Source organism: Blennius ocellaris, assembly GCF_963422515.1.
Source record: "Blennius ocellaris genome assembly, chromosome: 3".
NCBI classification, from domain to species: Eukaryota; Metazoa; Chordata; class Actinopteri; order Blenniiformes; family Blenniidae; genus Blennius; species Blennius ocellaris.
In genome coordinates this window covers 5,731,512-5,737,511 of record NC_137652.1, presented here as the reverse complement: position 1 = coordinate 5,737,511, position 6,000 = coordinate 5,731,512, and the positions used below count along the sequence as shown (strand labels likewise).

At 42.2% G+C, this 6,000-nt stretch overlaps 1 protein-coding gene across 1 annotated transcript in view; it reads left to right on the top strand.

The window, feature by feature from the left end:
• The first annotated feature begins 1,970 nt into the window (after nt 1-1,970).
• The window catches only part of LOC308148623 (uncharacterized protein), a 47,261-nt gene continuing 43,231 nt past the window's right edge, over nt 1,971-6,000 (top strand). The window contains exon 1 of the mRNA XM_080520306.1: nt 1,971-2,013. The gene's annotated coding sequence lies outside the window, so the exon portion shown is untranslated. The remainder of the gene's footprint in view (nt 2,014-6,000) is intronic.

Below are 6,000 nucleotides of genomic sequence, written 5' to 3'. Positions count from 1 at the left end.
TTGTTTGTAAACTGTGTCCTGTTGCTTTGTGCTACCAGTCTTTATTTACTGTGTAAAATAACCATGTGTCTATGAACATCTCCCTTACTCTGATTTGTTAAAACAGTACAGTGACGCCAATGCTGCTGAACACACCCACTCTCAACAACATAATAAATAAGGGCAATTACAGTTTGATCTCGATTAGAGACCAAATGTCTCCTTTTGCTAGCACAAACAAACTATACACAGAAATGCACAGTCAGACCAATTACCTTATTGCGCTATTGGCAAGCATTTACATTATAGATTTGATTACGTTGAAACAGGTGAAATGTGTTTGGCCTTTTTTTTTGTTTCTTTACATGCTATCCAAGACATCCAAGATGATTTTCATAAATTCATGAAAATGTACATTGTTTTCATTTGTTTTCATGTTTTTTCAAATGACATGTATAGACATTCATTGGAGTTTTACATATAGAACAACAGTGATTTGATGAGTGGCATATGCACTATTATATTCATAAATAGTCAGAGATAATATAATATCAGCAAATAGTTCGGAAAAGCATTGCCTTCAATCTGCCCACAAAAGAAATCTGGCTGCTTTACAGAAAAACAGAGGACAGACTTACCAATTTGACGACTTAAGTGTATAAATGATTTGTTTTTCTAGTATCTTTGTGAGGCTGTTCTATCGATTATCCAATTGCAGAGAAAATACTGTCAGGGATTTTTTTAAAAGCTGAATTGTAGAAAAACTGAATACTTTTGGAGAACATTGTTTCATATCTTGATCATTTTGTCCAGTGAGACTCAAATAGGAAAGTTCTCAATTTTGTTATGTTTTGATTTTCTATGTCCACGGTGTATCTGCCCTCATCCATAGTCAGCTGGAATTGACTTCAGCGCCCCATGACTGTATATATGATAAAGCTGTATAGAAGGTGGATGGATGGCTGGGTGGCAGTTCATCCATTATATAATAACATTTTGACAATAATGTCACAAGTTATTACATGATTGCAGTAGCATTGGTTTTGTAAATCACTGAAAATGTAATCACTGCAGCATTTAATGTAATGACACATAAATGGGATTGTATTTATTGGGTTTTATGTGGGTTCATTTTCAAATATAGGTACAGTGCATGGCATAGTCATTCATTGCGGAGGTATTAATGTAATGTAAATATAATAAACACTTTCTATTATATTCTGATCGACATTCTCTCAGACATTGGCTTCATTACATTCAGAATAGCCAATTATGATCATCCTCTCTGATCATTTTGACAAACCTTGAGCGTCTAAGCGTTGTAACTCCCCGGATTGCTGTTGTTTTCCAGGACAGCCTTCTTGAGCACCTGCTTTTTATTTTATTTATGTGTTGATCTACCCTCTGGTTTTTGTCGAGGAGCGTCTCCGCGGTCGCAGAGCTGTTTACAAGCCTGCCTCGCGACCTCTGTCAGCGCTGATTGAACTGCGGGCGTTGCCATGGCGACGCGGACACCCAATGAGAAGCTCGCGGCGGGCTGAATGGAAATAACACAAGAGGCCATTTTGCGCGCGGGGCCCTGGCATCATTCAGTGATAATAAGAAACGGAAACGGGAGGCAGGTTCGGTCCATTTCTGGAAGAAAAAAAAAAAAACATAAAGGAACGCGCGCTGCTTTCGGTGCTTCTGCGTCTGCCGCATGTATTCCAGAGAGACTCCGCCGCAGCTCCACCGTGTCTGCTGTCTGCGGCCCGGTAACCTCCGATAGAGGGAGTTGCTGGGAGTTGAGCCAGCCGACCCACACCGGCAACATCCATGCGCGTCTGGAAGCAGGTGTTCGGTTTCATCACACGGACACACGCCACTAAAAAGCTGCCGAGCCCCCCTCCAGCCGCGCCGTCTTCGCTGCTTCTGCCCCGCCGGTTGGAGCAGAGAGGACCTGCGGGGGTCTTTTTTTTTTCACATGGAGGTTTCTCAGCACGAGACGATGTGTTTGGGAGTTTCTCGCGCGAGACGGCGGTCGTTGTTCGCGAGGTACGTCCACACCGTGTCGGTCCGGTAATGTCTGTCACTACGGCCCCTGCAGCAACAGCAGCCCGGACCTCCTCGCCGCGCGCACTTCACCGCTCTTAAAACATGAACCTCCATCGTGTCTGAGTGTTTCTGGAGCCATTTACCACCAGAGTGAATGCGTGAATAAGTCCATTCCCGTGGACTGCTGTTTCCAGTGCGTTTAGAGGAAGGAGATGTTAAATACCGACACTTCTCATCCGTGGAAAGATATATACTTAACTTGCACTTTCAACCAACAGCAGGGGATAAATAAATGCCACAGCAAACACTCTCGCCTGGTTGTAGTAAGCTTGAACTGAAATATCCATGTTTAACCTATATCCCCCATGCTGAGGTTAATCTCTATTGTTTGACTGCACATGTCCAGTGTTGCAGTGTAGTACTTTGGATAATCTGGAGTCATAATAATAATAATAATAATAATAATAATAGAAGACATACCCTCTTGTCTTTACAGGTCTCTTGAGCTACTTTATTTTATTATACCAACATGATCCACACATTTATTGTGATTGTATGTATCACTAAGCCTGTAAAATGTATTGTTGCGGTTTATTTTCCTCATCTCTGCTGTACTGCATTCACCACATGCCATTAATAATGTTTAAATCATGTATAGATAGCAAGGAGATATCTTTTCTTTATTTATTTTTTTTTATCTTGGTGCAATCTGTTGCTTTTCTTGCCTGTCCTTCCTCCAGCTGCATACCCTCCACCGGGCATGTAAGAAACAGAACTAGACCACCTCTGCAATCAGCTCTAGTGCTGTTGTCTTGCTGGATGGAGGATGATGTCATGAGGAGAAGAAAAAAAAAAAAACATGAACTGGCAAGCAGCAATGGAGGGTGTCTGAATAAAAAAAAAAAAACCCATTCAAATGCTGGTTGAACAAGGGGAAGTGGGTCCGGGGTGCACAAAGGGTAACACTATCAGTCCGGGAACCTCATTCCACTCCCAGTGAGGCCTGTACCTTGTAAGTGAGTGTGCTTGTGTCCACCGTGGGCTCGCCGGATTGTGGTTTTGATGAAGTATTTCATGTATTTCTGACACTGCATACTTGTGTCTGACAGATAGGAAGCAGCACAGCGGGATGCAATATGATGAGCAACAGTTGGCCGCTGCCTGTCTGGCAGGGGGGGCTGCGGCACCAATAAACAGCCCATCACAACGACTTATATACACACACAATGAATGATCGGAGTGTTTTGACTTGATTGATGGTCAATGAGCCAGAAAGTATGTATCTGTCAACTCGGTTGCACCTGACACTTTAGAGAGACTGTGTCCAGGGACAGGCTATTGGGTTTGGGGGGGGGGCAGTAAAATGTGAAACATTTACTCACAGTACTGAACATAATTTACAAATTCAATGTGTTTCATTCCATCACACTCTCCCTCACACGTCCCTTTTATATTGTGTTTTGTCAGCTCATTTCTTTGCCTTTTGTGGCTTTTCTTTTCTCATTGTACCTCTGCAGTGCTTCCTCCTTTATCTCCCCCTCTCTCTGCCCTTCTTCAGAGGCTGATGTCATGGCTCAAGTGGTGTGTGAAAGGCTTGTCTAATTCTTAGTCTTGCTGATAAAAGGCATTGGCTGGAGGACATGCTTGCTCCCCAAGCTTCCCTGATGACCCTTAGTGTTCACCATGCTGTTTGGTGATGATTTTTTTTTTTTTTATGAGAAATGCTGAGCCATTTTTCTCTGTTACCAAAAATGTTTTCAAATTTTTTTTGCAGTTATTATTCTAATTAGCATGTCAAGATTTCAGTCCTTGAAATCCAAGTTGAGCTATTCATTAACAAGATCACTTGTTATCGGAAATCATGGTCTATTTACATCGAATAGAGACACTTTAATTTCTGCCAGTGATTTTGTTTACAGGATGCTCATTGAGGTAATTGTGTTTTGCTGAAATGACAAGCATAGAATAATGCTGCAAGAATAGGTTGGTATGCTTTGTACTTGTTCAAAGGTCAACGGGACTTCAGTGAGAAACTTGAAAATATATGTGTTGGGTAACTTGTGTTATTGTGGTGGTCTTTATTTAACCATGGTTTAAACCAGTGGCTCTCCCTGGGTACCACCAGAGAGCTTTAAGGGATGCAGCAGCAGAAAATAAAAATCATCAATTTTCTTCCTTGTTTTTATAGGAAGAGACGTGTTAGAAAACGATCAGTGGTCAATTACAACAGACTATTGCTACCAGATTTTCAAGTAAATAAAAGTAAATTCCTCTAACTAGCAGTGGCAGACGTGTGCTTTTTATTGCCAGTGGATCGAAACAAATCACAATCACATCTTATCAGGAAAATCTTTTGCAAATTTGGTATAAGTCAACTGTAAGTTACCACTTTGTATGAAACCATACATGGGGCATGAGAGGGGGCAGGAGTGTGGAGGCATAATGCTGTGTGTCCTTTGAGAACCTCTGGCTTAAAGGAAATCATGTCACAGAATTGTTTTTACAAGATTGTTTTTTTGTCATTCTGTTTTTCGACAAATTGTACTTACTTCTACTCCGAAGTAGCAGAGGCACAATCAGGCTTTAACTACGCTGCGGACAAAATGACAATCTTGCCATTATTGTGACATTGAACACAGAATGAGAAACTTGCCATTTGTTAGTGTGCCACTGAAACATTGACAACCTTGCAGGTGATTGTTACAACACAGCCACACTGTCGCACTTCGAGACGAGGTTTAACAGTTGGAGGGCAGTGATGGCCTCGTTTAGAGAGGTAGTCTTGGGATCAGAAGTTGGCAGGTTCGATTCCCACTGCAGACAGGTCACCGCTGTGGGTCCCTGAGCAAGACCCTTGACCTCCATCAGCTCCCTGGGGTGCCGTAATATGGCCTGTGCATTTTTTTTTTTTTTTAAACTGTTGAGACATGACTTGTTTAAGTTTGTATTGTAAGTTATTTTCTCCTGCAGCATTCATTTCAAGCAACATCGTGTTGAAGAGTACAATGTAATTATAAATATACATTTACATTTTTGATTTTCTCCCAAGTTTAAGTGTTGTCCAGTTGGAGACACTCACAGCATGACCAGCTCTTCTTCTGCTTTTTATATCCTGCCACTTACTTAGCTGGGTATGGCAGGGCCTTGCACAAGCTGATAATGAATTAGGTGTTGAAACTGTTGGGGTGAGACCATGTCGACGCGGCTACTGTAGTCCGGAGTGGCACAGAGGTCAAAGTATCGGTGTGTTTGAGTGTGACTTTGTGTCAGGCTCTATAAAAATAGTTTGCTCTGGTACTTTAATGAGATCATTCCTAAGCTGCTGCAGTGTTCTGTCTGTTTTAATAGTTTTTAAAAAAAATCTACTTTGGATGGCTTTACTTTTTTACATGTGAAAGTTAGCAAGATATACATTCAAACCAAGATGACCTGTAAGGATTTTGTATGTCAAACAGCAGGAACTATTTTGTTTTGGCTCGTTGTTGTTGATCTCGGTGGTCATCTTCTCTTAACCAACAGTGAGGTCATAGGATAATGTCTGTAGTTGATAACATCTGTAATAGGACTTAGGCCGGGATTTTATTGGTCCCCTGATGCTGCACTGATTTTGGCCCCGAGGTTGCATCATTAGCACCTGTCAGTTGTCAGCTTTTCGCCATACCTAACTGATCCTTGGCTTGTGACCAGAAGTTTCTGGGGACCAGCTGCCATACGACGGTGTCTGGCCGCTGCCACTCACTGCAGTGGGCTTTTGGAAACCCCAAGCTCTGATGCCATATAGGTGTCTGGGTGGGCATAGTTTGCAGCAGCGTTGCTTATCACTGGGGCCCATCTGTGCCCATGTAGATGGGATTTATACATTACCACTTCATCACTGGCACGACGACAGGGGACACGAGCAGTGTTGATCCAGAACAACTCAACTGAGTCCGTCTGTGTTTGATTTAAAGGCTGGCAACAGGTTGGCACTTGGCTGAGCTAATGAAT